This window comes from Trachemys scripta, chromosome 15 (genome assembly GCF_013100865.1).
Source record: "Trachemys scripta elegans isolate TJP31775 chromosome 15, CAS_Tse_1.0, whole genome shotgun sequence".
NCBI lineage: Eukaryota > Metazoa > Chordata > Testudines > Emydidae > Trachemys > Trachemys scripta.
The window spans coordinates 28,872,203-28,881,402 of record NC_048312.1 but is presented as its reverse complement, the minus strand read 5'-3'; positions in this window follow the sequence as shown (position 1 = coordinate 28,881,402).

Sequence of the window (9,200 nt, the reverse complement as noted above, 5' to 3'; positions counted from 1 at the left end):
TCCATGCAAACCTCTGCTCAATGCGCAGCTGCTGTTGAAAAAGCTGAGGAGGTGCTTGGATGTACAAGGAATGGGCTGGAGAATAATATGGAGAACAGTGCCAGGCCTTAATAAAAACCACGGCAGTGGCCACTCCTGGATGCGTTGTGCAGTACTAGCCACCCCAGCTCAAGAAGGATAGCGCCGGTCTGGAGGGAGTTCAGGGAAAAGTGATGAAAATTATCAAAGGCCTGGAAAAGCTCTCCTCTGAAGAGCGATTGCCAGGACTGGGATTGGTTACCCTGCAGAGGAGACAGATAAGAAGGGACGTGATGAAAACTCTGTGAAGTAATGAATTGAATAGAGATGATAGATCGGGAGCGTCTGTTTTCTCATAATACAAGAACAAGGGGACATTCAATGAAGTTAAACTGCGTAAGATTCCAACTGGCTAAAGGAAATACTTCGTCACACAATGGGTAATTAGCCCATGGACCTCATTGCCACAGGAAGTCATTGAGACCAAGAGCATAGCAAGGTTCACGGAGGGACCGAACATTTATATAGCTATCAAGAATATCCAAAGTTACCATAATTACTGATAACACATTTCAGAAGGGATCTTAAACCTCCTGTTTCAGGGCTTCAGCCAATCTCTGACTAATCGAGGTCAGGGTGAGAACTAAAATGGGGGCAGATTGTCCTACATCTGCTGCTGCAGGGTTCTCACTCCTACCTCGGAAACATCTGGCACCGGTTACTGTCAGAGCCAGGACGCTCGGCTATGTGGGCCTTGACTCTGCCTGGCAATTCCTATGTTCCTGTGCCAGAGGAGTTCACTCAGCGAACCCTGCACCATGCCTGCGGCGTCTGCTTGAGCTGGCTGATGGACTACCTCATTAGCCCCATTTTACAGATAAGGCAATTGAGACACGCAGGGATGAAGCAGGAGGGATAGCTCAGTGGTTTGAGCATTGGCCTGCTAAACCCAGAGTTATGAGTTCAATCCTTGAGGGAGCCATTTAGGGATATAAGGCAAAAATCTGTTGGATGATTTCATTGGGGAATTGGTCCCCCTTTGAGTAGGGAGTTGGACTAGATGACCTCCTGAGGTCCCTTCCAACCCTGATATTCTATGATCTTGCCCAAGGTTGCACAGCAGATCAATGAGTAACCCAATGAGCTGTTGCCACACCCACAGGTCTACCTGCCTCCCTCCAGTTTTCACAAGCGCACTGAGGGCTTGGGCGGGATTTGAACCTGTGTCCGTTCCTGCTTGAAGTGGGCTCCATGCCCGCGGGCCAACAAGAATGCCAGCAGCAGCACCTGTTCCATGTCCACAGGAGCCGTATTTGGCCTATGTGTTTGCTAAGCCACGGTAACTAACGCAGGTGAAACTCCTCGTGGTGATGTTGTCGTTTTAACACGTGAACAAGCAGAGGTATAAACCCCAGTGGGGCACCTCAGGTTCACCTCGGTCAGCTCACACTTGCTTAAACTACAGTTAGTCTCGTCCATACTAGGATTTTAACACCTGCTAGTTACCTGTAAACATCCCAGTTTCTTACTGAGAGGCTCTTGCTTTACGTCCCTTTATTATTTTTTATTCTCTTGATTAACGTGCCCCTCCCCTCCCCTTTCCCCCCTTCAGTTTCATCTCAAAATGAATTTCCTTCGGCGTGTGACCCCTGAAGCCTGGGCAACCCACAGAACAATGGGGCCATTTATAACACAAACACTTCACTGAACTTAGAAATCATTTGTTACAAAACAAAACCCGAGGCCGGGTCAACAGCAAGTTCTGAGCCAGAGAGCTGCTCTGATAAGACACTTTGCTGGCTATTGGCGGCGTGAAATGCCAAGAGCCACAGAATTGAGCCATCCTGAGACATCCTGAGCACCCCTCCGCTCCCACTGAGGCACTTGGGGGTGAGGGTAGGGTGACCAGATGTCCTGATTTTACAGGGACAGTCCCGATTTTGGGGTCTTTTTCTTATATAGGTTCCTATTACCCCCCACCCCCGTCCTGATTTTTCACATTTGCTGTCTGGTCACCCTAGGTGAGGGACACTCACAGCAGCAGGCCCATAGGCTTCGTATAGGGCTGATCCAAACCCCACTGGCGTCAATGGGAATCGGCCCCAGAGGGCGGTAGGCTTGTGTTCGAAGGAAGGGCCAGTGTTTGAGGCAGGCAGGAAATCCTTTGCGTTACGATGGGGGCAGGGAGCACCAGCGATAGTTGTAATAATACGTTAACATTCTCTCCATATCGCCTATGTTCCAAAGGATTCCAGCCTGGTTAAGTGACATCCCCAAGTGCAAATCCTACGAAGCAAGAAAAGGCCAAGCGATGGGATTTCCCCGCATCGGCGACAGGCCCCACATCATCATGAGGCCCTGCCCTGCCCTCTGCTGCCAGCTGATAAGGACACACAAGGCACACAGCGGCTGAATCTCCCATATGGCGTAATGCAACCCCGCAATCAGGGTGCTCCCCCCGCAGCCAACTGGCGCCCGCCACCTGGGTCCGCCCGGCCGAGTCGCTGGGGCTGAGGTGGTTTTCCATTGTGCTGCGCATGGGGACTGTGCTGCTTTCCGACTTGCAGGGAATCCCCCCTCCCCTTGGGATCAGCCCCGGGACTGGGGGTGGTGCTGACATGCAGGAGGGGAGGGCACCTCTTCACCCGAGCAGCCTCCCAGCTGCAGTAAACGCTGCCAGGCAGCAGACAGGAGGTGGGAGGCGAAGGGGAAAGTGAGACTAAGCGAGGGGAGCAGAGGAGAAGAATCACAACGGTGTAGGAACAGGAGCCCCTTGGCCTGCTTTGGGGCTAGCCCCTCTAAGTGACATGCCGTAGACCAATGCACAGGGCCCTGGCATACTGGATACCTGTATTCTCGTCCCGCTCAGCGGCTGGCCTTCCCCCTGGGCTCTTTGCACTGCAAGATCTCGGGGCAGAGACCATCCCTGGCTACACAGCTGGGAGGTGGAATTCCCAGCTCTGGCAGCCAGTCACAAGCTAGCTCTGCCTGGGCCAATGGGCTAAAAATAGCGGTGTGGCTGCGGCATCACAGGTGGTAGCTCTGGCTAGCTCCCCGGGGCAAACCTCCCCGCCCCCCCCGCCCCGCCCGGGGTGCGTACTCAGACATTAGCCACCTGCTGCCCGCCCCCCGCCCCGCCCGGGGTGCGTACTCAGACATTAGCCACCTGCTGCCCGCCCCACCGTGGCCACGCTGCTGGTTTAAACACACTAGCTTGAGCAGAGCTAGTGCATGTCTGTCTGCCCGAACCGGGAACCACCCACACCTCCCAGCTGCCGTGTAGACAAACCGGAAGTGTCAATGTACATCTACACTGCACACACACAATGGGCCCCTGGTCTGCACCGACACCTCTGAGTGCTACTGAACGACAGATCGTCAGTTTCCAACTCCTATGCGGCTGCCCTGGTCCATGTGGTATCCGCACATTGATCGATTCGGTGAGGCATTTTCCCATGTAATTCGGAACGGTCCCAGGCCTCTGTGGCCTGTGTTTGCTGGGGATCTGTCTGGATTTCCCTGGAAGTGAGGTTGAGTAGACGTGATCACAGCTCAGGTGTCACTGGAGATGGGATGGGAGAACGCAGGCTCCGCTGTGGGGGATCGGGACACTTCTCTGAGGCACGTTGCTGCCTGGGCAGTTCTGGGGGCACAGATGTTGCTCTTCAGAGGTATTTTTACAAGCCCTGGGGATAGGTCATCTCTGGCGGGCATGAGATAGCAAACTCCAGAGACAGCGCGGGGGTTGTTATCAGGGAATTACCCTCCCCCCGTCCTCCTCCCTAATTGGCAGTGCAGTGTAGCCCTCTCCCACGCAGTGGGCTGAAGGACGCTGGCTGACACTGTAACAAGCTCTCTCTGCTTTTTGGCCCTTTGTGGGAAGCTGAAGCTGTGGGCTTTGCAGAGGCACAAGTGGGTTTCAGGATCCAGCCAGGCCCAGCAGCCACCCAGCCCAGCGCTCACACCTCTCCAAAGGCATGTTCCCACCCAGCGGGGCCCTGCACTGACTAGCCAAGACCCTCCCCTGGGAATCCCAGGAATGTGCCGCTCTGCTTCATAATCTGCTGGCTTCGGAATGCGGCCCCTGGGAGGGGCTCTTCCCCCTTTGCAATGGGAGGGGTCCCCTGTGGCTTACGGGTCTCCCAGGACCCAGGGTCTCCCCTAAGAACAATACTCCTCCCCGACCGATCCCAAAGCACTTTACAGAGCACCATCCTCAGGTTCCAGCTGGGGAAACTGAGGCAAAAGGATTTACCCACACAGCGGGAAGGTGCGCCCATTGCAGAATCCTCCATCTCCCCAGGGTTAACTGGGAGCTCTTCAGAGAAACCGCAGACTGTCTGCGCCATGGGGCCAGATTCCTCTCTGAGCCCTGAGACACGTGGGCAGGAGCAGTGGGGGTGGGAAGTTTGTACCGTGCTGTCCCTGCTCTGTACCTCCAGCTCCAGGGCCCCGGCCCCTAGCACTAGATAAACTTGAAAGCCCAGAAAATAGAAACCTGGGGGGAGCTGCCGTCCCGTGGACTCCGGCCGGGTGCTGCTGGCCTGTATCGGTCTAGCTCCTGGGCTGATTGCGTGTGGCAGCTCCCTGGCCCTGGCTGAGCAGAGCCCGCAGGCCAGATCCCGCTAAGCCCCCTGCCAGGGGATGGCCTGGGAGGCAGCGATCCCTTGGTTTATCTTCAGTAAATAAACCTTCTCTTCCAGGAATTGTTTTTTGCGAGCCCCCTCGAGCTCCCCCTCCCAGAGCCAAGGCTCCTCCAGCCCCTGTTTATAAACAGCCAGCTTCCCAGCCCCCACTCTCCCTGAGCGGAGCAGGGGAAAGCTTGCTTTCAGACTCCCTTAAATAGCTAGGTGGACCCCGGGAGCCAGGGTTATTCCTCCTCGTCCTCTGTTTAACTGACACTTTCCTCCCTCTGCTTCACCCGCCAGTCAGTCATCAAGCTGGCCAGCTCCATAGGCCTGGGAGAGAGGGTGGAGCACAGGGGGATGGGGGCTGAATGAGGGAGCAGCCATGGGCCGGGGGGCGGGGGGAGTGCTGCGAATGGGGGACCTGGAGCAGGCTGAAGAGGACTGGGGAGGGGGGAGTGCAGGGATGTTAAACCACAGAGACCGTGCGGTGTTAAACTACAGGGGTCTGGCGCTGTTAAACCAAGGAAGGTGTGGCTGGCACTGCCAGGAAATGAAACCAGGGCCACTGGCACTGCCAGGAAATGAAACCAGGGGCCACTGGCACTGGTAGGGCTGTGACACACTAGCACCTTTAGAGATGAAAATCAACAAATCAGTTGTGCTGCAATTTCCTTGATTTAGCAAAGCCAGATAAGATAATTGCAGAGCACACACCAACCTCCATCTGCATGTGCTTATCAGAAAAACATATGGTCCCACCCCACCCCTGAGCCTTGTCCTCAATTCACAGATATACTAGTAACCTCCCTCCGCTCAGGATGTCACTTTCTTCCCTTTGTGCTGTGTCCTTGTGGCACAGCTCCACACGTAGAGCTGATAAAACACTTGCAGAAGCTGGTTACTCCAGTCATTGAGCCAACCTAGGGCCTCACCCTGGGTTGTTCCGTGTGTAACTATCTGGAAACTTTTCTGGTCGCCCCATCTCAAAGAGGATGTGGTGGAACTGGAAAAGGTTCCGAGAAGTACAAAGATAATCAAGGGTCTGGAACAGCTTCCCTGGGAGGAGAGACTAAAAAGATTAGGATTGTTCAGTTTAGAAAAGACACGACTAAGAGGGGATCTGATAGAGGTCTATTAAATCAGGAATGGTGTGGAAAACATGGCTAGAGAAGAGATCCAGGCAAATTTGGTTGAACTCTACGGCGCAGTAAAGTTAGGGTGATGCCCCAAGCTATCCCCACCACATCTCGAAGGCTGGTCCCGGTGACGAAGGATCAGGCTGCTGGAGTGGCCAAAATGATGGGGTTGTTCTCCCTTAAGCATTAGCAGAGGGCCCCTCTCCCCCGCCTGGCTGGGGACTCACTGAGGGCAACCTCCACATTACTGAGCCAAGAATCCCTCCAGGCTGGGAGCGGCACCTCCAGCTGCTGAGCTAAACGGGATACTCAGCCTGGCTGACCCAGTAGGAGCTCCATGAAGATGCTCCCTCCCTGCTAGGAGCCTCTTTCTCTTCATCATGGCTTGGACCTCAAGCAGCCTGTAACCCAGGCTGCTGGGCTTTATTCCAGCAGCTGGGCCTAGAGCTCCTGCCCTGCCCTGCCCAGCGTTCCACGTGCTGGCCTGGACAGGCCGCCTTTAGGGCCAAGAGAGACGGCTCTGCCTCCAGGGCCCACTCACTCTCCAGCCTCGCTGCTGAGATGGCCCCCAGGGGCATCAGTTGCAATGGTGGGTTTCGGAAGTTGTTGACTTCGTCTCTGAGACCCGCGAACTCCGTTCACGGAGGCCACAGTTTCTCTTGTGTGGAATATTAGCGAGGTCCCCAGATCTCTGCACACAGAGCAAGAGATGCTGGCAGTGGAGCCGTTAGACGCTGCGCAGCACCATCAAACATGAAAGCTACAGGTCTCAGTCCATCCCCATCACACAGATCTCTCACCCTTCTGTCTTCTCGAACATGTGACCTTCGTCACAGAGACTCTCGGGCCCAGCACTAACCCATCTGGGACCCTGGGTCCCAAGACACTCCTCATATGGGGCTTACCAGTTAGGAACTAGTCTCCCCAGGCCTGGACTCGGCAGAGGCCTCCTGCCCAGGATCCAACCTTCCCTCTCTAGTTCATGTCACAGGTCTCCTGCTCAACCTTCACCCATCGGGTCTGGCCCAGCGCAAGTCTGGCCTTGCATTCGCTGCTGCCTTATTACCTTGTCCATAAAGCTCATTGCCCCATCGAGCGCCATTCACACCAGCGGACTGTCCATTCTCGACTGCCTGCTGGGCATGCAAAGCAATTCGCATGATAAGGATCTCCCAGGGCTGAGGGTTACCAGGTGTGAAACCTCTTCTGCTGCCTTTGAAATGGTCTGTTTACATCTGGGATGGGCCCCTTTGAAGCCTGGGATCTCTCCAGAATACCTGCATGTTGTTTAGCTGTCAGCGAAGTTGGGGGTTTTAATTAAAACAAGGCCAGGGGAAGGCGGTGATTTTGCCATTTCCCCTGCTGGAGCACTGCTGATGGGTCTCTCAAGCCAAGATGAGGATGCATCAGCTTCAGGGGACAGGGAAGTTGTTTCTTGCTGCAAGGGGCACGCAGGTGTCTGCAGGATGAAGTGAACTCTAGCCACTTAGACAGTGACCTCAACACAGCAATGGGGCCATAAATCACACAGGCTGATCGACGGCTGTGCCAGTCCAGAGTCACACCAGTGTGACTCCAGTGGAGCGCCCAGTGCCTGGCATGTTCATGGCAGCTACCGTCAGTAGCCCAGAATCTTGTGCCCAGCTGAGGTGAGTCAGGAGTAGGGCATTGGTAGGTGTGGAGAGGACTCTCTCTACACTGACTCAGGGGCCCTCTGCCCCATATCTGCTACCCATGGAGACGCCAGCCTCCACCCTATGCCAGAACCCTGCCCACTTGTCCTTGTCTCAAGGCCAATAAGGGGACAAATCCATGCCAAGTGTGATGCGCTTGTTTCAAAGTGGGCTGTTGGCCAGTGGGAATTATGCAAAGTGCCCCAATTCCTTGCATAGGGACCATGCGTGGACACCAGATGGCAACCACTGGAGCTGGGCAGCGGGACATTGACAGGCGTTTAAAACCTGTCCTGATGTTCTGGTACAAACCTGAAATTTCACTGCAGTTAGCAACATTGTGACCAACTCCACCACATTCACCGGCCCCTGACAGAGCTGGGCAGACCCCGCCCACCCAGCGTGGGTAGCAGTGGTCCCAGCTCTGAGTTTAACAGGGTCAGCCCACCGTAGGGCCAGGCCCGACATGAAGCGAGATGGAGTGTGGGGAGCCAGAGCCCAGCTTCCCACCTGCCTTGTGGGGATGGGGAAAACCTCAGTGCTGCCCGCAGGTCACGTCGAGCAGGCGATATGGGCGCCTTGATCACAGTGGGCCAGATCCTGACCTGATGTAAAGGGTGGAGGGGCAGATCCATAGGTGCTGCACCTGAATTGCAAACCCAGACACCGCTGAACGGGCCCTAGGGCTCGCATCTCACACACGAGGCAGTTCTGCTGCAGGCCAGCGGACTCGCACTGGCCCCTAGATCCCAGGGAGTGCCTGCCGGAGGCATCATCAGCCCATAGTTATCATGCTGGAAACAGCCCACAATCTGCCAGATTAACCCTCTGGTGCCTGAGGACTCATCCCAGCCCTCCCAGTAATGACCGTGTGGCTTTTCCCGAATGTACTGCAGTGTATTATCCACCCAGGGGATTTGAACTCTCAACTGAGGAGCTGGGCATTCCAATCACTTGGGTGCCTCTTCAAAAAAGAAGAGGGGAAAAGAGCCCATCCATAACTGCTTAACAACATTGATCTAAGAGCAACTGCTAGTCCAGACGGGGGTCCCGTGACTAGCGTGATGCACAAGCATTTAGGACTATGCCTGGCTGTGCTGTGTCTCCTTTGTCTGCCTTATTTGTTTAGACTGAAAGCTCTTCAGGGTAGGGGCTGGCTCCTTCTGGGTCTGGGCAGGGCCCTGATTTCACTAATCTAATGCAAACAAGAATTGTATGACCACTAAAGCTAGAATGGAACCGTGTTTGAAAAATCTCTTCTGCAAGTTGAGATCTGCTCTGGGAATGAAACTGTCCCATCTACACAAAGCTCTGGTGAACAGGCCTGGCCCTTGTTTGGGACCTGCCTGGGAAAGTGATGTGACTAATGATTTTTGGGAACGTATCAACCCTTTTTTCTCCTGATTAACTGAAACTGAGGTTTAAAATTAGGACGGAAACATGATTGAACAAGAAGGATCTAAGTGTTTAACAAAAGGAAGCAGACGCTGTCTGCTCTGGAGACAAGACAAAAATAGAGTGTGACAGACAGATGGATGAAGAAAGGGGGACAAACGGAAAGGCCGATTTTTTTAAAAGGTGGAAACAAGACAGGGCGGTGTCTGCCGGACCCTTTTCTGAGGCCAGCCCAGGCACTGGGGGAAAAGCTGCTGGATTTCAGTTTCACAGGAGGAGGAAGTGAGATCTGGCCTGATGTTTTCCCTTAAAAGGCATCTCCAGTTGGGCTGTCTTTGAAGTGGGATCCA